The sequence below is a fragment of the Salvelinus fontinalis genome, chromosome 21 (assembly GCF_029448725.1).
Source record: "Salvelinus fontinalis isolate EN_2023a chromosome 21, ASM2944872v1, whole genome shotgun sequence".
Classification (NCBI taxonomy): Eukaryota; Metazoa; Chordata; class Actinopteri; order Salmoniformes; family Salmonidae; genus Salvelinus; species Salvelinus fontinalis.
The window spans coordinates 3998452-4023689 of NC_074685.1; the positions used below are offsets into that span (position 1 = coordinate 3998452).

Genomic DNA, 25238 nt, shown 5'->3' on the forward strand with positions numbered 1-25238 from the left:
AGTAGCCAATAGGCTGTACCCTGACAGTTTTAGACAGTAGCCAATAGGCTGTACCCTGACAGTTTTAGACAGTAGCCAATAGGCTGTACCCTGACAGTTTTAGACAGTAGCCAATAGGCTGTACCCTGACAGTTTTAGACAGTAGCCAATAGGCTGTACCCTGACAGTTTTAGACAGTAGCCAATAGGCTGTACCCTTACAGTTTTAGACATTAGCCAATAGGCTGTACCCTGACAGTTTTAGACATTAGCCAATAGGCTGTACCCTGACAGTTTTAGACAGTAGCCAATAGGCTGTACCCTGACAGTTTAGCCAATAGGCTGTACCTTGACAGTTTTAGACAGTAGCCAATAGGCTGTACCCTTACAGTTTTAGACAGTAGCCAATAGGCTGTACCCTGACAGTTTTAGACAGTAGCCAATAGGCTGTACCCTGACAGTTTTAGACAGTAGCCAATAGGCTGTACCCTGACAGTTTTAGACAGTAGCCAATAGGCTGTACCCTGACAGTTTTAGACAGTAGCCAATAGGCTGTACCCTGACAGTTTTAGACAGTAGCCAATAGGCTGTACCCTTACAGTTTTAGACATTAGCCAATAGGCTGTACCCTGACAGTTTTAGACAGTAGCCAATAGGCTGTACCCTGACAGTTTTAGACAGTAGCCAATAGGCTGTACCCTGACAGTTTTAGACAGTAGCCAATAGGCTGTACCCTGACAGTTTTAGACAGTAGCCAATAGGATGTACCCTGACAGTTTTAGACAGTAGCCAATAGGTTATTGTGGATATTGGAGCGTAATGTAGGCCTAGGAACAAAACCAATGGAATAAATCACATAACATGTTCACATGGAAACAGCTGTTGATTTGTATGATATAGTCTACAGTAGTCTATATGAGGTGTTCAATGCAGGCCTACAATGCATGAGACTTTTAAAAACATTTTTACATTTTACTTCATCTGTAGCACCACGGGCCAAATACGTGACTGTACATTGTATTGTGTTGAATGCAGGAAGCCACTTTACAAAATACAATTATTTATTATTACCATACTGATAATTAGACAATGTAGGCTACCCCTCTGCCTATTGGCTTATTTGCATATTCATTTTGTCTCAAAATACAACACTGCCCCTTTAATTAAGACATACGCTTTTTACCCGACTGGTTTTTGTGCTCTTGTAGGAAGCAGTAACTCCCCATCTCTATAATTGGGCTAATAACTTGCTAACTAGCAAAGAATATCAACACATGTGCACACGCGCGGCTCTGCGCTCTGTAACTGATCTGAAAAGCGCGTTCACTTTGCGGAGGCTTGAAAGAGCGTTGCGCTCTGCCTGCAACAAAACCATACTCAATCTAGTAACGGTACATTTTGTTTTGGTTTGTTGCATTCAAATGGGGCTGATATAATGTTGTTGATTCGATCATAGAAACAACTCGGATCTAATACACCACAAACTAATGCGTCTCCTGCGCAGGCGCACAGTTCAGAGGGAACATAGAATAGACATGAACCAATATGGTTTCCTATGGAGTATTGACAGTATAATTTCAAACAAAAGATATTCAATTCCCATTCAAGTCAACATTTCTCTGTGTTGACCTTCATCATGGTACCGTTTGTAAATTACATTTAGTAAAATGATCAGCCAAAATATGACACTCCCCCCCCTGTATTCAAGTGCATGTTGTGTCTCAACTGATGGCGCAACACAAACACCACCTGACGTAAAATAAGATCCAACACATCATTTAGATACTTTTAACGTTAAGAAATTAAATGTTTCTCGAGAAATTATAAAACAGTTTGACAATCCCTGCTTGTAAGCTTTTAAAATATACCCATCTCAGTGGTTGATATTTTCCAGTGATGAAGACGAATGTTTCATGGTGAAGTATGTAGAAAAGGTCAACTTTGAGCACATCTCCTGAATGTTTTGCCATTCAGGTCCAAATATCACTTCCTGTCCACTTCCTGTCCACTTCTACAATGGGGAACATGTACGGTAGGTTTCATTCAAATCAAAAGGGGTCAAAATATACAAGACCAAGAATATATGGCTGCGTTTCAAATGTCTTTTCTAGAGAGAAATCAACAATTTTAGGCTGAGTCAGACTAACTTCTGGCCACACTGAACAGATTAACTGAACAGTCCCGTTCTCTAACCAGTCTCCTCCTGGTGGTCAGATTAACTGAACAGTCCCGTTCTCTAACCAGTCATCTCCTCCTGGTGGTCAGATTAACTGAACAGTCCCGTTCTCTAACCAGTCATCTCCTCCTGGTGGTCAGATTAACTGAACAGTCCCGTTCTCTAACCAGTCATCTCCTCCTGGTGGTCAGATTAACTGAACAGTCCCGTTCTCTAACCAGTCATCTCCTCCTGGTGGTCAGATTAACTGAACAGTCCCGTTCTCTAACCAGTCATCTCCTCCTGGTGGTCAGATTAACTGAACAGTCCCATTCTCTAACCAGTCATCTCCTCCTGGTGGTCAGATTAACTGAACAGTCCCATTCTCTAACCAGTCATCTCCTGGTGGTCAGATTAACTGAACAGTCCCATTCTCTAACCAGTCATCTCCTCCTGGTGGTCAGATTAACTGAACAGTCGCGTTCTCTAACCAGTCATCTCCTCCTGGTGGTCAGATTAACTGAACAGTCCCGTTCTCTAACCAGTCATCTCCTCCTGGTGGTCAGATTAACTGAACAGTCCCGTTCTCTATCCAGTCATCTCCTCCTGGTGGTCAGATTAACTGAACAGTCCCGTTCTCTAACCAGTCATCTCCTCCTGGTGGTCAGATTAACTGAACAGTCCCGTTCTCTAACCAGTCATCTCCTCCTGGTGGTCAGATTAACTGAACAGTCCCGTTCTCTAACCAGTCTCCTCCTGGTGGTCAGATTAACTGAACAGTCCCGTTCTCTAACCAGTCATCTCCTCCTGGTGGTCAGATTAACTGACCAGTCCCATTCTCTAACCAGTCATCTCCTCCTGGTGGTCAGATTAACTGAACAGTCCCGTTCTCTAACCAGTCATCTCCTCCTGGTGGTCAGATTAACTGAACAGTCCCGTTCTCTAACCAGTCATCTCCTCCTGGTGGTCAGAATAACTGAACAGTCCCGTTCTCTAACCAGTCATCTCCTCCTGGTGGTCAGATTAACTGAACAGTCCCGTTCTCTAACCAGTCATCTCCTGGTGGTCAGATTAACTGAACAGTCCCATTCTCTAACCAGTCATCTCCTCCTGGTGGTCAGATTAACTGACCAGTCCCATTCTCTAACCAGTCATCTCCTCCTGGTGGTCAGATTAACTGAACAGTCCCGTTCTCTAACCAGTCATCTCCTCCTGGTGGTCAGATTAACTGAACAGTCCCGTTCTCTAACCAGTCATCTCCTCCTGGTGGTCAGATTAACTGAACAGTCCCGTTCTCTAACCAGTCATCTCCTCCTGGTGGTCAGATTAACTGAACAGTCCCGTTCTCTAACCAGTCATCTCCTGGTGGTCAGATTAACTGAACAGTCCCATTCTCTAACCAGTCATCTCCTCCTGGTGGTCAGATTAACTGAACAGTCCCATTCTCTAACCAGTCTCCTCCTGGTGGTCAGATTAACTGAACAGTCCCGTTCTCTAACCAGTCTCCTCCTGGTGGTCAGATTAACTGAACAGTCCCATTCTCTAACCAGTCATCTCCTCCTGGTGGTCAGATTAACTGAACAGTCCCGTTCTCTAACCAGTCATCTCCTCCTGGTGGTCAGATTAACTGAACAGTCCCATTCTCTAACCAGTCATCTCCTCCTGGTGGTCAGATTACCTGAACAGTCCCGTTCTCTAACCAGTCATCTCCTAGTGGTCAGATTAACTGAACAGTCCCGTTCTCTAACCAGTCATCTCCTGGTGGTCAGATTAACTGAACAGTCCCATTCTCTAACCAGTCTCCTCCTGGTGGTCAGATTAACTGAACAGTCCTGTTCTCTAACCAGTCATCTCCCCCTGGTGGTCAGATTAACTGAACAGTCCCATTCTCTAACCAGTCATCTCCTCCTGGTGGTCAGATTAACTGAACAGTCCCATTCTCTAACCAGTCATCTCCTCCTGGTGGTCAGATTAACTGAACAGTCCCGTTCTCTAACCAGTCATCTCCTGGTGGTCAGATTAACTGAACAGTCCCGTTCTCTAACCAGTCATCTCCTCCTGGTGGTCAGATTAACTGAACAGTCCCGTTCTCTAACCAGTCATCTCCTCCTGGTGGTCAGATTAACTGAACAGTCCCGTTCTCTAACCAGTCATCTCCTCCTGGTGGTCAGATTAACTGAACAGTCCCGTTCTCTAACCAGTCATCTCCTCCTGGTGGTCAGATTAACTGAACAGTCCCGTTCTCTAACCAGTCATCTCCTCCTGGTGGTCAGATTAACTGAACAGTCCCGTTCTCTAACCAGTCATCTCCTCCTGGTGGTCAGATTAACTGAACAGTCCCGTTCTCTAACCAGTCATCTCCTGGTGGTCAGATTAACTGAACAGTCCCGTTCTCTAACCAGTCATCTCCTCCTGGTGGTCAGATTAACTGAACAGTCCCGTTCTCTAACCAGTCATCTCCTGGTGGTCAGATTAACTGAACAGTCCCGTTCTCTAACCAGTCATCTCCTCCTGGTGGTCAGATTAACTGAACAGTCCCGTTCTCTAACCAGTCATCTCCTCCTGGTGGTCAGATTAACTGAACAGTCCCGTTCTCTAACCAGTCATCTCCTCCTGGTGGTCAGATTAACTGAACAGTCCCGTTCTCTAACCAGTCATCTCCTCCTGGTGGTCAGATTAACTGAACAGTCCCGTTCTCTAACCAGTCATCTCCTCCTGGTGGTCAGATTAACTGAACAGTCCCGTTCTCTAACCAGTCATCTCCTCCTGGTGGTCAGATTAACTGAACAGTCCCGTTCTCTAACCAGTCATCTCCTGGTGGTCAGATTAACTGAACAGTCCCGTTCTCTAACCAGTCATCTCCTCCTGGTGGTCAGATTAACTGAACAGTCCCATTCTCTAACCAGTCATCTCCTCCTGGTGGTCAGATTAACTGAACAGTCCCATTCTCTAACCAGTCTCCTCCTCCTGGTGGTCAGATTAACTGAACAGTCCCGTTCTCTAACCAGTCATCTCCTCCTGGTGGTCAGATTAACTGAACAGTCCCGTTCTCTAACCAGTCTCCTCCTCCTGGTGCTCAGATTAACTGAACAGTCCCGTTCTCTAACCAGTCATCTCCTCCTGGTGGTCAGATTAACTGAACAGTCCCATTCTCTAACCAGTCATCTCCTGGTGGTCAGATTAACTGAACAGTCCCGTTCTCTAACCAGTCTCCTCCTGGTGGTCAGATTAACTGAACAGTCCCGTTCTCTAACCAGTCATCTCTTCCTGGTGGTCAGATTAACTGAACAGTCCCGTTCTCTAACCAGTCATCTCCTGGTGGTCAGATTAACTGAACAGTCCCGTTCTCTAACCAGTCATCTCATCCTGGTGGTCAGATTAACTGAACAGTCCCGTTCTCTAACCAGTCATCTCCTCCTGGTGGTCAGATTAACTGAACAGTCCCGTTCTCTAACCAGTCATCTCCTCCTGGTGGTCAGATTAACTGAACAGTCCCGTTCTCTAACCAGTCTCCTCCTGGTGGTCAGATTAACTGAACAGTCCCGTTCTCTAACCAGTCATCTCCTCCTGGTGGTCAGATTAACTGAACAGTCCCGTTCTCTAACCAGTCTCCTCCTGGTGGTCAGATTAACTGAACAGTCCCATTCTCTAACCAGTCTCCTCCTGGTGGTCAGATTAACTGAACAGTCCCGTTCTCTAACCAGTCATCTCCTGGTGGTCAGATTAACTGAACAGTCCCGTTCTCTAACCAGTCATCTCCTCCTGGTGGTCAGATTAACTGAACAGTCCCATTCTCTAACCAGTCATCTCCTCCTGGTGGTCAGATTAACTGAACAGTCCCGTTCTCTAACCAGTCATCTCCTGGTGGTCAGATTAACTGAACAGTCCCGTTCTCTAACCAGTCATCTCCTCCTGGTGGTCAGATTAACTGAACAGTCCCGTTCTCTAACCAGTCATCTCCTCCTGGTGGTCAGATTAACTGAACAGTCCCGTTCTCTAACCAGTCATCTCCTCCTGGTGGTCAGATTAACTGAACAGTCCCGTTCTCTAACCAGTCATCTCCTCCTGGTGGTCAGATTACCTGAACAGTCCCGTTCTCTAACCAGTCTCCTCCTGGTGGTCAGATTAACTGAACAGTCCCGTTCTCTAACCAGTCATCTCCTGGTGGTCAGATTAACTGAACAGTCCCATTCTCTAACCAGTCATCTCCTGGTGGTCAGATTAACTGAACAGTCCCATTCTCTAACCAGTCATCTCCTGGTGGTCAGATTAACTGAACAGTCCCGTTCTCTAACCAGTCATCTCCTCCTGGTGGTCAGATTAACTGAACAGTCCCATTCTCTAACCAGTCATCTCCTCCTGGTGGTCAGATTAACTGAACAGTCCCGTTCTCTAACCAGTCATCTCCTGGTGGTCAGATTAACTGAACAGTCCCATTCTCTAACCAGTCATCTCCTCCTGGTGGTCAGATTAACTGAACAGTCCCGTTCTCTAACCAGTCATCTCCTGGTGGTCAGATTAACTGAACAGTCCCGTTCTCTAACCAGTCATCTCCTCCTGGTGGTCAGATTAACTGAACAGTCCCGTTCTCTAACCAGTCATCTCCTGGTGGTCAGATTACCTGAACAGTCCCATTATCTAACCAGTCATCTCCTCCTGGTGGTCAGATTAACTGAACAGTCCCATTCTCTAACCAGTCATCTCCTCCTGGTGGTCAGAATAACTGAACAGTCCCATTCTCTAACCAGTCTCCTCCTGGTGGTCAGATTAACTGAACAGTCCCGTTCTCTAACCAGTCATCTCCTGGTGGTCAGATTAACTGAACAGTCCCATTCTCTAACCAGTCATCTCCTGGTGGTCAGATTAACTGAACAGTCCCGTTCTCTAACCAGTCTCCTCCTGGTGGTCAGATTAACTGAACAGTCCCGTTCTCTAACCAGTCATCTCCTCCTGGTGGTCAGATTAACTGAACAGTCCCGTTCTCTAACCAGTCATCTCCTCCTGGTGGTCAGATTAACTGAACAGTCCCGTTCTCTAACCAGTCATCTCCTCCTGGTGGTCAGATTAACTGAACAGTCCCGTTCTCTAACCAGTCATCTCCTCCTGGTGGTCAGATTAACTGAACAGTCCCATTCTCTAACCAGTCATCTCCTCCTGGTGGTCAGATTAACTGAACAGTCCCGTTCTCTAACCAGTCATCTCCTGGTGGTCAGATTAACTAAACAGTCCCGTTCTCTAACCAGTCATCTCCTCCTGGTGGTCAGATTAATTGAACAGGCCCATTCTCTAACCAGTCATCTCCTCCTGGTGGTCAGATTAACTGAACAGTCCCGTTCTCTAACCAGTCATCTCCTCCTGGTGGTCAGATTAACTGAACAGTCCCGTTCTCTAACCAGTCATCTCCTGGTGGTCAGATTAACTGAACAGTCCCATTCTCTAACCAGTCATCTCCTCCTGGTGGTCAGATTAACTGAACAGTCCCGTTCTCTAACCAGTCATCTCCTCCTGGTGGTCAGATTAACTGAACAGTCCCGTTCTCTAACCAGTCATCTCCTCCTGGTGGTCAGATTAACTGAACAGTCCCGTTCTCTAACCAGTCATCTCCTCCTGGTGGTCAGATTAACTGAACAGTCCCGTTCTCTAACCAGTCATCTCCTGGTGGTCAGATTAACTGAACAGTCCCGTTCTCTAACCAGTCATCTCCTCCTGGTGGTCAGATTAACTGAACAGTCCCATTCTCTAACCAGTCATCTCCTCCTGGTGGTCAGATTAACTGAACAGTCCCATTCTCTAACCAGTCTCCTCCTCCTGGTGGTCAGATTAACTGAACAGTCCCGTTCTCTAACCAGTCATCTCCTCCTGGTGGTCAGATTAACTGAACAGTCCCGTTCTCTAACCAGTCTCCTCCTCCTGGTGCTCAGATTAACTGAACAGTCCCGTTCTCTAACCAGTCATCTCCTCCTGGTGGTCAGATTAACTGAACAGTCCCATTCTCTAACCAGTCATCTCCTGGTGGTCAGATTAACTGAACAGTCCCGTTCTCTAACCAGTCTCCTCCTGGTGGTCAGATTAACTGAACAGTCCCGTTCTCTAACCAGTCATCTCCTCCTGGTGGTCAGATTAACTGAACAGTCCCGTTCTCTAACCAGTCATCTCCTGGTGGTCAGATTAACTGAACAGTCCCGTTCTCTAACCAGTCATCTCATCCTGGTGGTCAGATTAACTGAACAGTCCCGTTCTCTAACCAGTCATCTCCTCCTGGTGGTCAGATTAACTGAACAGTCCCGTTCTCTAACCAGTCATCTCCTCCTGGTGGTCAGATTAACTGAACAGTCCCGTTCTCTAACCAGTCTCCTCCTGGTGGTCAGATTAACTGAACAGTCCCGTTCTCTAACCAGTCATCTCCTCCTGGTGGTCAGATTAACTGAACAGTCCCGTTCTCTAACCAGTCTCCTCCTGGTGGTCAGATTAACTGAACAGTCCCATTCTCTAACCAGTCTCCTCCTGGTGGTCAGATTAACTGAACAGTCCCGTTCTCTAACCAGTCATCTCCTGGTGGTCAGATTAACTGAACAGTCCCGTTCTCTAACCAGTCATCTCCTCCTGGTGGTCAGATTAACTGAACAGTCCCATTCTCTAACCAGTCATCTCCTCCTGGTGGTCAGATTAACTGAACAGTCCCGTTCTCTAACCAGTCATCTCCTGGTGGTCAGATTAACTGAACAGTCCCGTTCTCTAACCAGTCATCTCCTCCTGGTGGTCAGATTAACTGAACAGTCCCGTTCTCTAACCAGTCATCTCCTCCTGGTGGTCAGATTAACTGAACAGTCCCGTTCTCTAACCAGTCATCTCCTCCTGGTGGTCAGATTAACTGAACAGTCCCGTTCTCTAACCAGTCATCTCCTCCTGGTGGTCAGATTACCTGAACAGTCCCGTTCTCTAACCAGTCTCCTCCTGGTGGTCAGATTAACTGAACAGTCCCGTTCTCTAACCAGTCATCTCCTGGTGGTCAGATTAACTGAACAGTCCCATTCTCTAACCAGTCATCTCCTGGTGGTCAGATTAACTGAACAGTCCCATTCTCTAACCAGTCATCTCCTGGTGGTCAGATTAACTGAACAGTCCCGTTCTCTAACCAGTCATCTCCTCCTGGTGGTCAGATTAACTGAACAGTCCCATTCTCTAACCAGTCATCTCCTCCTGGTGGTCAGATTAACTGAACAGTCCCGTTCTCTAACCAGTCATCTCCTGGTGGTCAGATTAACTGAACAGTCCCATTCTCTAACCAGTCATCTCCTCCTGGTGGTCAGATTAACTGAACAGTCCCGTTCTCTAACCAGTCATCTCCTGGTGGTCAGATTAACTGAACAGTCCCGTTCTCTAACCAGTCATCTCCTCCTGGTGGTCAGATTAACTGAACAGTCCCGTTCTCTAACCAGTCATCTCCTGGTGGTCAGATTACCTGAACAGTCCCATTCTCTAACCAGTCATCTCCTCCTGGTGGTCAGATTAACTGAACAGTCCCATTCTCTAACCAGTCATCTCCTCCTGGTGGTCAGATTAACTGAACAGTCCCATTCTCTAACCAGTCTCCTCCTGGTGGTCAGATTAACTGAACAGTCCCGTTCTCTAACCAGTCATCTCCTGGTGGTCAGATTAACTGAACAGTCCCATTCTCTAACCAGTCATCTCCTGGTGGTCAGATTAACTGAACAGTCCCGTTCTCTAACCAGTCTCCTCCTGGTGGTCAGATTAACTGAACAGTCCCGTTCTCTAACCAGTCATCTCCTCCTGGTGGTCAGATTAACTGAACAGTCCCGTTCTCTAACCAGTCATCTCCTCCTGGTGGTCAGATTAACTGAACAGTCCCGTTCTCTAACCAGTCATCTCCTCCTGGTGGTCAGATTAACTGAACAGTCCCGTTCTCTAACCAGTCATCTCCTCCTGGTGGTCAGATTAACTGAACAGTCCCATTCTCTAACCAGTCATCTCCTCCTGGTGGTCAGATTAACTGAACAGTCCCGTTCTCTAACCAGTCATCTCCTGGTGGTCAGATTAACTGAACAGTCCCGTTCTCTAACCAGTCATCTCCTCCTGGTGGTCAGATTAATTGAACAGGCCCATTCTCTAACCAGTCATCTCCTCCTGGTGGTCAGATTAACTGAACAGTCCCGTTCTCTAACCAGTCATCTCCTCCTGGTGGTCAGATTAACTGAACAGTCCCGTTCTCTAACCAGTCATCTCCTCCTGGTGGTCAGATTAACTGAACAGTCCCGTTCTCTAACCAGTCATCTCCTCCTGGTGGTCAGATTACCTGAACAGTCCCGTTCTCTAACCAGTCTCCTCCTGGTGGTCAGATTAACTGAACAGTCCCGTTCTCTAACCAGTCATCTCCTGGTGGTCAGATTAACTGAACAGTCCCATTCTCTAACCAGTCATCTCCTGGTGGTCAGATTAACTGAACAGTCCCATTCTCTAACCAGTCATCTCCTGGTGGTCAGATTAACTGAACAGTCCCGTTCTCTAACCAGTCATCTCCTCCTGGTGGTCAGATTAACTGAACAGTCCCATTCTCTAACCAGTCATCTCCTCCTGGTGGTCAGATTAACTGAACAGTCCCGTTCTCTAACCAGTCATCTCCTGGTGGTCAGATTAACTGAACAGTCCCATTCTCTAACCAGTCATCTCCTCCTGGTGGTCAGATTAACTGAACAGTCCCGTTCTCTAACCAGTCATCTCCTGGTGGTCAGATTAACTGAACAGTCCCGTTCTCTAACCAGTCATCTCCTCCTGGTGGTCAGATTAACTGAACAGTCCCGTTCTCTAACCAGTCATCTCCTGGTGGTCAGATTACCTGAACAGTCCCATTCTCTAACCAGTCATCTCCTCCTGGTGGTCAGATTAACTGAACAGTCCCATTCTCTAACCAGTCATCTCCTCCTGGTGGTCAGATTAACTGAACAGTCCCATTCTCTAACCAGTCTCCTCCTGGTGGTCAGATTAACTGAACAGTCCCGTTCTCTAACCAGTCATCTCCTGGTGGTCAGATTAACTGAACAGTCCCATTCTCTAACCAGTCATCTCCTGGTGGTCAGATTAACTGAACAGTCCCGTTCTCTAACCAGTCTCCTCCTGGTGGTCAGATTAACTGAACAGTCCCGTTCTCTAACCAGTCATCTCCTCCTGGTGGTCAGATTAACTGAACAGTCCCGTTCTCTAACCAGTCATCTCCTCCTGGTGGTCAGATTAACTGAACAGTCCCGTTCTCTAACCAGTCATCTCCTCCTGGTGGTCAGATTAACTGAACAGTCCCGTTCTCTAACCAGTCATCTCCTCCTGGTGGTCAGATTAACTGAACAGTCCCATTCTCTAACCAGTCATCTCCTCCTGGTGGTCAGATTAACTGAACAGTCCCGTTCTCTAACCAGTCATCTCCTGGTGGTCAGATTAACTGAACAGTCCCGTTCTCTAACCAGTCATCTCCTCCTGGTGGTCAGATTAATTGAACAGGCCCATTCTCTAACCAGTCATCTCCTCCTGGTGGTCAGATTAACTGAACAGTCCCGTTCTCTAACCAGTCATCTCCTCCTGGTGGTCAGATTAACTGAACAGTCCCGTTCTCTAACCAGTCATCTCCTGGTGGTCAGATTAACTGAACAGTCCCATTCTCTAACCAGTCATCTCCTCCTGGTGGTCAGATTAACTGAACAGTCCCGTTCTCTAACCAGTCATCTCCTCCTGGTGGTCAGATTAACTGAACAGTCCCGTTCTCTAACCAGTCATCTCCTCCTGGTGGTCAGATTAACTGAACAGTCCCGTTCTCTAACCAGTCATCTCCTCCTGGTGGTCAGATTAACTGAACAGTCCCGTTCTCTAACCAGTCTCCTCCTGGTGGTCAGATTAACTGAACAGTCCCGTTCTCTAACCAGTCATCTCCTCCTGGTGGTCAGATTACCTGAACAGTCCCGTTCTCTAACCAGTCTCCTCCTGGTGGTCAGATTAACTGAACAGTCCCATTCTCTAACCAGTCATCTCCTGGTGGTCAGATTAACTGAACAGTCCCATTCTCTAACCAGTCATCTCCTGGTGGTCAGATTAACTGAACAGTCCCATTCTCTAACCAGTCATCTCCTGGTGGTCAGATTAACTGAACAGTCCCGTTCTCTAACCAGTCATCTCCTCCTGGTGGTCAGATTAACTGAACAGTCCCATTCTCTAACCAGTCATCTCCTCCTGGTGGTCAGATTAACTGAACAGTCCCGTTCTCTAACCAGTCATCTCCTGGTGGTCAGATTAACTGAACAGTCCCATTCTCTAACCAGTCATCTCCTCCTGGTGGTCAGATTAACTGAACAGTCCCGTTCTCTAACCAGTCATCTCCTGGTGGTCAGATTAACTGAACAGTCCCGTTCTCTAACCAGTCATCTCCTCCTGGTGGTCAGATTAACTGAACAGTCCCGTTCTCTAACCAGTCATCTCCTGGTGGTCAGATTACCTGAACAGTCCCATTCTCTAACCAGTCATCTCCTCCTGGTGGTCAGATTAACTGAACAGTCCCATTCTCTAACCAGTCATCTCCTCCTGGTGGTCAGATTAACTGAACAGTCCCATTGTCTAACCAGTCTCCTCCTGGTGGTCAGATTAACTGAACAGTCCCGTTCTCTAACCAGTCATCTCCTGGTGGTCAGATTAACTGAACAGTCCCATTCTCTAACCAGTCATCTCCTGGTGGTCAGATTAACTGAACAGTCCCGTTCTCTAACCAGTCTCCTCCTGGTGGTCAGATTAACTGAACAGTCCCGTTCTCTAACCAGTCATCTCCTCCTGGTGGTCAGATTAACTGAACAGTCCCGTTCTCTAACCAGTCATCTCCTCCTGGTGGTCAGATTAACTGAACAGTCCCGTTCTCTAACCAGTCATCTCCTCCTGGTGGTCAGATTAACTGAACAGTCCCATTCTCTAACCAGTCATCTCCTGGTGGTCAGATTAACTGAACAGTCCCATTCTCTAACCAGTCATCTCCTCCTGGTGGTCAGATTAACTGAACAGTCCCGTTCTCTAACCAGTCATCTCCTCCTGGTGGTCAGATTAACTGAACAGTCCCGTTCTCTAACCAGTCATCTCCTCCTGGTGGTCAGATTAACTGAACAGTCCCGTTCTCTAACCAGTCATCTCCTCCTGGTGGTCAGATTAACTGAACAGTCCCGTTCTCTAACCAGTCTCCTCCTGGTGGTCAGATTAACTGAACAGTCCCGTTCTCTAACCAGTCATCTCCTCCTGGTGGTCAGATTAACTGAACAGTCCCAATCTCTAACCAGTCATCTCCTCCTGGTGGTCAGATTAACTGAACAGTCCCGTTCTCTAACCAGTCATCTCCTCCTGGTGGTCAGATTAACTGAACAGTCCCATTCTCCAACCAGTCTCCTCCTGGTGGTCAGATTAACTGAACAGTCCCGTTCTCTAACCAGTCATCTCCTGGTGGTCAGATTAACTGACCAGTCCCATTCTCTAACCAGTCATCTCCTCCTGGTGGTCAGATTAACTGACCAGTCCCATTCTCTAACCAGTCTCCTCCTGGTGGTCAGAATAAATGAACATCCCATTCTCTAACCAGTCTCCTCCTGGTGGTCAGATTAACTGAACAGTCCCGTTCTCTAACCAGTCATCTCCTGGTGGTCAGATTAACTGAACAGTCCCATTCTCTAACCAGTCTCCTCCTGGTGGTCAGATTAACTGAACAGTCCCATTCTCTAACCAGTCATCTCCTGGTGGTCAGATTAACTGAACAGTCCCGTTCTCTAACCAGTCTCCTCCTGGTGGTCAGATTAACTGAACAGTCCCGTTCTCTAACCAGTCATCTCCTCCTGGTGGTCAGATTACCTGAACAGTCCCGTTCTCTAACCAGTCTCCTCCTGGTGGTCAGATTAACTGAACAGTCCCGTTCTCTAACCAGTCATCTCCTCCTGGTGGTCAGATTAACTGAACAGTCCCGTTCTCTAACCAGTCATCTCCTGGTGGTCAGATTAACTGAACAGTCCCATTCTCTAACCAGTCATCTCCTCCTGGTGGTCAGATTAACTGAACAGTCCCGTTCTCTAACCAGTCATCTCCTCCTGGTGGTCAGATTAACTGAACAGTCCCGTTCTCTAACCAGTCATCTCCTCCTGGTGGTCAGATTAACTGAACAGTCCCGTTCTCTAACCAGTCATCTCCTCCTGGTGGTCAGATTAACTGAACAGTCCCGTTCTCTAACCAGTCTCCTCCTGGTGGTCAGATTAACTGAACAGTCCCGTTCTCTAACCAGTCATCTCCTCCTGGTGGTCAGATTACCTGAACAGTCCCGTTCTCTAACCAGTCTCCTCCTGGTGGTCAGATTAACTGAACAGTCCCATTCTCTAACCAGTCATCTCCTGGTGGTCAGATTAACTGAACAGTCCCATTCTCTAACCAGTCATCTCCTGGTGGTCAGATTAACTGAACAGTCCCATTCTCTAACCAGTCATCTCCTGGTGGTCAGATTAACTGAACAGTCCCGTTCTCTAACCAGTCATCTCCTCCTGGTGGTCAGATTAACTGAACAGTCCCATTCTCTAACCAGTCATCTCCTCCTGGTGGTCAGATTAACTGAACAGTCCCGTTCTCTAACCAGTCATCTCCTGGTGGTCAGATTAACTGAACAGTCCCATTCTCTAACCAGTCATCTCCTCCTGGTGGTCAGATTAACTGAACAGTCCCGTTCTCTAACCAGTCATCTCCTGGTGGTCAGATTAACTGAACAGTCCCGTTCTCTAACCAGTCATCTCCTCCTGGTGGTCAGATTAACTGAACAGTCCCGTTCTCTAACCAGTCATCTCCTGGTGGTCAGATTACCTGAACAGTCCCATTCTCTAACCAGTCATCTCCTCCTGGTGGTCAGATTAACTGAACAGTCCCATTCTCTAACCAGTCATCTCCTCCTGGTGGTCAGATTAACTGAACAGTCCCATTGTCTAACCAGTCTCCTCCTGGTGGTCAGATTAACTGAACAGTCCCGTTCTCTAACCAGTCATCTCCTGGTGGTCAGATTAACTGAACAGTCCCATTCTCTAACCAGTCATCTCCTGGTGGTCAGATTAACTGAACAGTCCCGTTCTCTAACCAGTCTCCTCCTGGTGGTCAGATTAACTGAACAGTCCCGTTCTCTAACCAGTCATCTCCTCCTGGTGGTCAGATTAACTGAACAGTCCCGTTCTCTAACCAGTCATCTCCTCCTGGTGGTCAGATTAACTGAACAGTCCCGTTCTCTAACCAGTCATCTCCTCCTGGTGGTCAGATTAACTGAACAGTCCCATTCTCTAACCAGTCATCTCCTGGTGGTCAGATTAACTGAACAGTCCCATTCTCTAACCAGTCATCTCCTCCTGGTGGTCAGATTAACTGAACAGTCCCGTTCTCTAACCAGTCATCTCCTCCTGGTGGTCAGATTAACTGAACAGTCCCGTTCTCTAACCAGTCATCTCCTCCTGGTGGTCAGATTAACTGAACAGTCCCGTTCTCTAACCAGTCATCTCCTCCTGGTGGTCAGATTAACTGAACAGTCCCGTTCTCTAACCAGTCTCCTCCTGGTGGTCAGATTAACTGAACAGTCCCGTTCTCTAACCAGTCATCTCCTCCTGGTGGTCAGATTAACTGAACAGTCCCAATCTCTAACCAGTCATCTCCTCCTGGTGGTCAGATTAACTGAACAGTCCCGTTCTCTAACCAGTCATCTCCTCCTGGTGGTCAGATTAACTGAACAGTCCCATTCTCCAACCAGTCTCCTCCTGGTGGTCAGATTAACTGAACAGTCCCGTTCTCTAACCAGTCATCTCCTGGTGGTCAGATTAACTGACCAGTCCCATTCTCTAACCAGTCATCTCCTCCTGGTGGTCAGATTAACTGACCAGTCCCATTCTCTAACCAGTCTCCTCCTGGTGGTCAGAATAAATGAACATCCCATTCTCTAACCAGTCTCCTCCTGGTGGTCAGATTAACTGAACAGTCCCGTTCTCTAACCAGTCATCTCCTGGTGGTCAGATTAACTGAACAGTCCCATTCTCTAACCAGTCTCCTCCTGGTGGTCAGATTAACTGAACAGTCCCATTCTCTAACCAGTCATCTCCTGGTGGTCAGATTAACTGAACAGTCCCGTTCTCTAACCAGTCTCCTCCTGGTGGTCAGATTAACTGAACAGTCCCGTTCTCTAACCAGTCATCTCCTCCTGGTGGTCAGATTACCTGAACAGTCCCGTTCTCTAACCAGTCTCCTCCTGGTGGTCAGATTAACTGAACAGTCCCATTCTCTAACCAGTCATCTCCTGGTGGTCAGATTAACTGAACAGTCCCATTCTCTAACCAGTCATCTCCTGGTGGTCAGATTAACTGAACAGTCCCATTCTCTAACCAGTCATCTCCTGGTGGTCAGATTAACTGAACAGTCCCGTTCTCTAACCAGTCATCTCCTCCTGGTGGTCAGATTAACTGAACAGTCCCATTCTCTAACCAGTCATCTCCTCCTGGTGGTCAGATTAACTGAACAGTCCCGTTCTCTAACCAGTCATCTCCTGGTGGTCAGATTAACTGAACAGTCCCATTCTCTAACCAGTCATCTCCTCCTGGTGGTCAGATTAACTGAACAGTCCCGTTCTCTAACCAGTCATCTCCTGGTGGTCAGATTAACTGAACAGTCCCGTTCTCTAACCAGTCATCTCCTCCTGGTGGTCAGATTAACTGAACAGTCCCGTTCTCTAACCAGTCATCTCCTGGTGGTCAGATTACCTGAACAGTCCCATTCTCTAACCAGTCATCTCCTCCTGGTGGTCAGATTAACTGAACAGTCCCATTCTCTAACCAGTCATCTCCTCCTGGTGGTCAGATTAACTGAACAGTCCCATTGTCTAACCAGTCTCCTCCTGGTGGTCAGATTAACTGAACAGTCCCGTTCTCTAACCAGTCATCTCCTGGTGGTCAGATTAACTGAACAGTCCCATTCTCTAACCAGTCATCTCCTGGTGGTCAGATTAACTGAACAGTCCCGTTCTCTAACCAGTCTCCTCCTGGTGGTCAGATTAACTGAACAGTCCCGTTCTCTAACCAGTCATCTCCTCCTGGTGGTCAGATTAACTGAACAGTCCCGTTCTCTAACCAGTCATCTCCTCCTGGTGGTCAGATTAACTGAACAGTCCCGTTCTCTAACCAGTCATCTCCTCCTGGTGGTCAGATTAACTGAACAGTCCCATTCTCTAACCAGTCATCTCCTGGTGGTCAGATTAACTGAACAGTCCCATTCTCTAACCAGTCATCTCCTCCTGGTGGTCAGATTAACTGAACAGTCCCGTTCTCTAACCAGTCATCTCCTCCTGGTGGTCAGATTAACTGAACAGTCCCGTTCTCTAACCAGTCATCTCCTCCTGGTGGTCAGATTAACTGAACAGTCCCGTTCTCTAACCAGTCATCTCCTCCTGGTGGTCAGATTAACTGAACAGTCCCGTTCTCTAACCAGTCATCTCCTCCTGGTGGTCAGATTAACTGAACAGTCCCATTCTCTAACCAGTCATCTCCTCCTGGTGGTCAGATTAACTGAACAGTCCCATTCTCTAACCAGTCTCCTCCTGGTGGTCAGATTAACTGAACAGTCCCGTTCTCTAACCAGTCATCTCCTGGTGGTCAGATTAACTGACCAGTCCCATTCTCTAACCAGTCATCTCCTCCTGGTGGTCAGATTAACTGACCAGTCCCATTCTCTAACCAGTCTCCTCCTGGTGGTCAGAATAACTGAACAGTCCCATTCTCTAACCAGTCTCCTCCTGGTGGTCAGATTAACTGAACAGTCCCGTTCTCTAACCAGTCATCTCCTGGTGGTCAGATTAACTGAACAGTCCCGTTCTCTAACCAGTCTCCTCCTGGTGGTCAGATTAACTGAACAGTCCCATTCTCTAACCAGTCATCTCCTGGTGGTCAGATTAACTGAACAGTCCCGTTCTCTAACCAGTCTCCTCCTGGTGGTCAGATTAACTGAACAGTCCCGTTCTCTAACCAGTCATCTCCTCCTGGTGGTCAGATTACCTGAACAGTCCCGTTCTCTAACCAGTCTCCTCCTGGTGGTCAGATTAACTGAACAGTCCCATTCTCTAACCAGTCATCTCCTGGTGGTCAGATTAACTGAACAGTCCCATTCTCTAACCAGTCATCTCCTGGTGGTCAGATTAACTGAACAGTCCCATTCTCTAACCAGTCATCTCCTGGTGGTCAGATTAACTGAACAGTCCCGTTCTCTAACCAGTCATCTCCTCCTGGTGGTCAGATTAACTGAACAGTCCCATTCTCTAACCAGTCATCTCCTCCTGGTGGTCAGATTAACTGAACAGTCCCGTTCTCTAACCAGTCATCTCCTGGTGGTCAGATTAACTGAACAGTCCCATTCTCTAACCAGTCATCTCCTCCTGGTGGTCAGATTAACTGAACAGTCCCGTTCTCTAACCAGTCATCTCCTGGTGGTCAGATTAACTGAACAGTCCCGTTCTCTAACCAGTCATCTCCTCCTGGTGGTCAGATTAACTGAACAGTCCCGTTCTCTAACCAGTCATCTCCTGGTGGTCAGATTACCTGAACAGTCCCATTCTCTAACCAGTCATCTCCTCCTGGTGGTCAGATTAACTGAACAGTCCCATTCTCTAACCAGTCATCTCCTCCTGGTGGTCAGATTAACTGAACAGTCCCATTCTCTAACCAGTCTCCTCCTGGTGGTCAGATTAACTGAACAGTCCCGTTCTCTAACCAGTCATCTCCTGGTGGTCAGATTAACTGAACAGTCCCATTCTCTAACCAGTCATCTCCTGGTGGTCAGATTAACTGAACAGTCCCGTTCTCTAACCAGTCTCCTCCTGGTGGTCAGATTAACTGAACAGTCCCGTTCTCTAACCAGTCATCTCCTCCTGGTGGTCAGATTAACTGAACAGTCCCGTTCTCTAACCAGTCATCTCCTCCTGGTGGTCAGATTAACTGAACAGTCCCGTTCTCTAACCAGTCATCTCCTCCTGGTGGTCAGATTAACTGAACAGTCCCATTCTCTAACCAGTCATCTCCTCCTGGTGGTCAGATTAACTGAACAGTCCCGTTCTCTAACCAGTCATCTCCTGGTGGTTAGATTAACTGAACAGTCCCGTTCTCTAACCAGTCATCTCCTCCTGGTGGTCAGATTAACTGAACAGTCCCATTCTCTAACCAGTCATCTCCTCCTGGTGGTCAGATTAACTGAACAGTCCCGTTCTCTAACCAGTCATCTCCTCCTGGTGGTCAGATTAACTGAACAGTCCCGTTCTCTAACCAGTCATCTCCTGGTGGTCAGATTAACTGAACAGTCCCATTCTCTAACCAGTCATCTCCTCCTGGTGGTCAGATTAACTGAACAGTCCCGTTCTCTAACCAGTCATCTCCTCCTGGTGGTCAGATTAACTGAACAGTCCCGTTCTCTAACCAGTCATCTCCTGGTGGTCAGATTAACTGAACAGTCCCATCCTCTAACCAGTCATCTCCTCCTGGTGGTCAGATTAACTGAACAGTCCCATTCTCTAACCAGTCATCTCCTCCTGGTGGTCAGATTAACTGAACAGTCCCGTTCTCTAACCAGTCATCTCCTCCTGGTGGTCAGATTAACTGAACAGTCCCATTCTCTAACCAGTCATCTCCTCCTGGTGGTCAGATTAACTGAACAGTCCCATTCTCTAACCAGTCATCTCCTCCTGGTGGTCAGATTAACTGAACAGTCCCGTTCTCTAACCAGTCATCTCCTCTTGGTGGTCAGATTAACTGAACAGTCCCATTCTCTAACCAGTCATCTCCTCCTGGTGGTCAGATTAACTGAACAGTCCCGTTCTCTAACCAGTCATCTCCTCCTGGTGGTCAGATTAACTGAACAGTCCCGTTCTCTAACCAGTCATCTCCTCCTGGTGGTCAGATTAACTGAACAGTCCCGTTCTCTAACCAGTCATCTCCTGGTGGTCAGATTAACTGAACAGTCCCGTTCTCTAACCAGTCATCTCCTCCTGGTGGTCAGATTAACTGACCAGTCCCATTCTCTAACCAGTCTCCTCCTGGTGGTCAGATTAACTGAACAGTCCCATTCTCTAACCAGTCTCCTCCTGGTGGTCAGATTAACTGAACAGTCCCGTTCTCTAACCAGTCATCTCCTGGTGGTCAGATTAACTGAACAGTCCCATTCTCTAACCAGTCTCCTCCTGGTGGTCAGATTAACTGAACAGTCCCATTCTCTAACCAGTCATCTCCTGGTGGTCAGATTAACTGAACAGTCCCATTCTCTAACCAGTCATCTCCTCCTGGTGGTCAGATTAACTGACCAGTCCCATTCTCTAACCAGTCTCCTCCTGGTGGTCAGATTAACTGAACAGTCCCATTCTCTAACCAGTCTCCTCCTGGTGGTCAGATTAACTGAACAGTCCCGTTCTCTAACCAGTCATCTCCTAGTGGTCAGATTAACTGAACAGTCCCGTTCTCTAACCAGTCATTTCCTGGTGGTCAGATTAACTGAACAGTCCCGTTCTCTAACCAGTCATCTCCTGGTGGTCAGATTAACTGAACAGTCCCGTTCTCTAACCAGTCATCTCCTCCTGGTGGTCAGATTAACTGAACAGTCCCGTTCTCTAACCAGTCATCTCCTGGTGGTCAGATTAACTGAACAGTCCCATTCTCTAACCAGTCATCTCCTGGTGGTCAGATTAACTGAACAGTCCCGTTCTCTAACCAGTCTCCTCCTGGTGGTCAGATTAACTGAACAGTCCCGTTCTCTAACCAGTCATCTCCTCCTGGTGGTCAGATTAACTGAACAGTCCCGTTCTCTAACCAGTCATCTCCTCCTGGTGGTCAGATTAACTGAACAGTCCCGTTCTCTAACCAGTCATCTCCTCCTGGTGGTCAGATTAACTGAACAGTCCCATTCTCTAACCAGTCATCTCCTGGTGGTCAGATTAACTGAACAGTCCCATTCTCTAACCAGTCATCTCCTCCTGGTGGTCAGATTAACTGAACAGTCCCGTTCTCTAACCAGTCATCTCCTCCTGGTGGTCAGATTAACTGAACAGTCCCGTTCTCTAACCAGTCATCTCCTCCTGGTGGTCAGATTAACTGAACAGTCCCGTTCTCTAACCAGTCATCTCCTCCTGGTGGTCAGATTAACTGAACAGTCCCGTTCTCTAACCAGTCATCTCCTCCTGGTGGTCAGATTAACTGAACAGTCCCATTCTCTAACCAGTCATCTCCTCCTGGTGGTCAGATTAACTGAACAGTCCCATTCTCTAACCAGTCTCCTCCTGGTGGTCAGATTAACTGAACAGTCCCGTTCTCTAACCAGTCATCTCCTGGTGGTCAGATTAACTGACCAGTCCCATTCTCTAACCAGTCATCTCCTCCTGGTGGTCAGATTAACTGACCAGTCCCATTCTCTAACCAGTCTCCTCCTGGTGGTCAGAATAACTGAACAGTCCCATTCTCTAACCAGTCTCCTCCTGGTGGTCAGATTAACTGAACAGTCCCGTTCTCTAACCAGTCATCTCCTGGTGGTCAGATTAACTGAACAGTCCCGTTCTCTAACCAGTCTCCTCCTGGTGGTCAGATTAACTGAACAGTCCCATTCTCTAACCAGTCATCTCCTGGTGGTCAGATTAACTGAACAGTCCCGTTCTCTAACCAGTCTCCTCCTGGTGGTCAGATTAACTGAACAGTCCCGTTCTCTAACCAGTCATCTCCTCCTGGTGGTCAGATTACCTGAACAGTCCCGTTCTCTAACCAGTCTCCTCCTGGTGGTCAGATTAACTGAACAGTCCCATTCTCTGACCAGTCATCTCCTGGTGGTCAGATTAACTGAACAGTCCCATTCTCTAACCAGTCATCTCCTCCTGGTGGTCAGATTAACTGAACAGTCCCATTCTCTAACCAGTCATCTCCTGGTGGTCAGATTAACTGAACAGTCCCGTTCTCTAACCAGTCATCTCCTCCTGGTGGTCAGATTAACTGAACAGTCCCATTCTCTAACCAGTCATCTCCTCCTGGTGGTCAGATTAACTGAACAGTCCCGTTCTCTAACCAGTCATCTCCTGGTGGTCAGATTAACTGAACAGTCCCATTCTCTAACCAGTCATCTCCTCCTGGTGGTCAGATTAACTGAACAGTCCCGTTCTCTAACCAGTCATCTCCTGGTGGTCAGATTAACTGAACAGTCCCGTTCTCTAACCAGTCATCTCCTCCTGGTGGTCAGATTAACTGAACAGTCCCGTTCTCTAACCAGTCATCTCCTGGTGGTCAGATTACCTGAACAGTCCCATTCTCTAACCAGTCATCTCCTCCTGGTGGTCAGATTAACTGAACAGTCCCATTCTCTAACCAGTCATCTCCTCCTGGTGGTCAGATTAACTGAACAGTCCCATTCTCTAACCAGTCTCCTCCTGGTGGTCAGATTAACTGAACAGTCCCGTTCTCTAACCAGTCATCTCCTGGTGGTCAGATTAACTGAACAGTCCCATTCTCTAACCAGTCATCTCCTGGTGGTCAGATTAACTGAACAGTCCCGTTCTCTAACCAGTCTCCTCCTGGTGGTCAGATTAACTGAACAGTCCCGTTCTCTAACCAGTCATCTCCTCCTGGTGGTCAGATTAACTGAACAGTCCCGTTCTCTAACCAGTCATCTCCTCCTGGTGGTCAGATTAACTGAACAGTCCCGTTCTCTAACCAGTCATCTCCTCCTGGTGGTCAGATTAACTGAACAGTCCCATTCTCTAACCAGTCATCTCCTCCTGGTGGTCAGATTAACTGAACAGTCCCGTTCTCTAACCAGTCATCTCCTGGTGGTTAGATTAACTGAACAGTCCCGTTCTCTAACCAGTCATCTCCTCCTGGTGGTCAGATTAACTGAACAGTCCCATTCTCTAACCAGTCATCTCCTCCTGGTGGTCAGATTAACTGAACAGTCCCGTTCTCTAACCAGTCATCTCCTCCTGGTGGTCAGATTAACTGAACAGTCCCGTTCTCTAACCAGTCATCTCCTGGTGGTCAGATTAACTGAACAGTCCCATTCTCTAACCAGTCATCTCCTCCTGGTGGTCAGATTAACTGAACAGTCCCGTTCTCTAACCAGTCATCTCCTCCTGGTGGTCAGATTAACTGAACAGTCCCGTTCTCTAACCAGTCATCTCCTGGTGGTCAGATTAACTGAACAGTCCCATCCTCTAACCAGTCATCTCCTCCTGGTGGTCAGATTAACTGAACAGTCCCATTCTCTAACCAGTCATCTCCTCCTGGTGGTCAGATTAACTGAACAGTCCCGTTCTCTAACCAGTCATCTCCTCCTGGTGGTCAGATTAACTGAACAGTCCCATTCTCTAACCAGTCATCTCCTCCTGGTGGTCAGATTAACTGAACAGTCCCATTCTCTAACCAGTCATCTCCTCCTGGTGGTCAGATTAACTGAACAGTCCCGTTCTCTAACCAGTCATCTCCTCTTGGTGGTCAGATTAACTGAACAGTCCCATTCTCTAACCAGTCATCTCCTCCTGGTGGTCAGATTAACTGAACAGTCCCGTTCTCTAACCAGTCATCTCCTCCTGGTGGTCAGATTAACTGAACAGTCCCGTTCTCTAACCAGTCATCTCCTCCTGGTGGTCAGATTAACTGAACAGTCCCGTTCTCTAACCAGTCATCTCCTGGTGGTCAGATTAACTGAACAGTCCCGTTCTCTAACCAGTCATCTCCTCCTGGTGGTCAGATTAACTGACCAGTCCCATTCTCTAACCAGTCTCCTCCTGGTGGTCAGATTAACTGAACAGTCCCATTCTCTAACCAGTCTCCTCCTGGTGGTCAGATTAACTGAACAGTCCCGTTCTCTAACCAGTCATCTCCTGGTGGTCAGATTAACTGAACAGTCCCATTCTCTAACCAGTCTCCTCCTGGTGGTCAGATTAACTGAACAGTCCCATTCTCTAACCAGTCATCTCCTGGTGGTCAGATTAACTGAACAGTCCCATTCTCTAACCAGTCATCTCCTCCTGGTGGTCAGATTAACTGACCAGTCCCATTCTCTAACCAGTCTCCTCCTGGTGGTCAGATTAACTGAACAGTCCCATTCTCTAACCAGTCTCCTCCTGGTGGTCAGATTAACTGAACAGTCCCGTTCTCTAACCAGTCATCTCCTAGTGGTCAGATTAACTGAACAGTCCCGTTCTCTAACCAGTCATTTCCTGGTGGTCAGATTAACTGAACAGTCCCGTTCTCTAACCAGTCATCTCCTGGTGGTCAGATTAACTGAACAGTCCCGTTCTCTAACCAGTCATCTCCTCCTGGTGGTCAGATTAACTGAACAGTCCCGTTCTCTAACCAGTCATCTCCTGGTGGTCAGATTAACTGAACAGTCCCATTCTCTAACCAGTCATCTCCTGGTGGTCAGATTAACTGAACAGTCCCGTTCTTTAACCAGTCATCTCCTCCTGGTGGTCAGATTAACTGAACAGTCCCATTCTCTAACCAGTCATCTCCTCCTGGTGGTCAGATTAACTGAACAGTCCCGTTCTCTAACCAGTCATCTCCTCCTGGTGGTCAGATTAACTGAACAGTCCCGTTCTCTAACCAGTCATCTCCTCCTGGTGGTCAGATTAACTGAACAGTCCCGTTCTCTAACCAGTCATCTCCTCCTGGTGGTCAGATTAACTGAACAGTCCCATTCTCTAACCAGTCTCCTCCTGGTGGTCAGATTAACTGAACAGTCCCATTCTCTAACCAGTCATCTCCTGGTGGTCAGATTAACTGAACAGTCCCATTCTCTAACCAGTCATCTCCTCCTGGTGGTCAGATTAACTGAACAGTCCCGTTCTCTAACCAGTCATCTCCTGGTGGTCAGATTAACTGAACAGTCCCATTCTCTAACCAGTCATCTCCTGGTGGTCAGATTAACTGAACAGTCCCGTTCTCTAACCAGTCATCTCCTCCTGGTGGTCAGATTAACTGAACAGTCCCATTCTCTAACCAGTCATCTCCTCCTGGTGGTCAGATTAACTGAACAGTCCCATTCTCTAACCAGTCATCTCC

General features: G+C 47.6%; 1 protein-coding gene across 1 annotated transcript in view; it reads left to right on the forward strand.

Moving 5' to 3' along the window:
• LOC129818061 (lysophosphatidic acid receptor 1-like) overlaps positions 1-25238 on the forward strand; it is a 103813-nt gene that overhangs the window by 77109 nt on the left and 1466 nt on the right. The window lies entirely within an intron of this gene.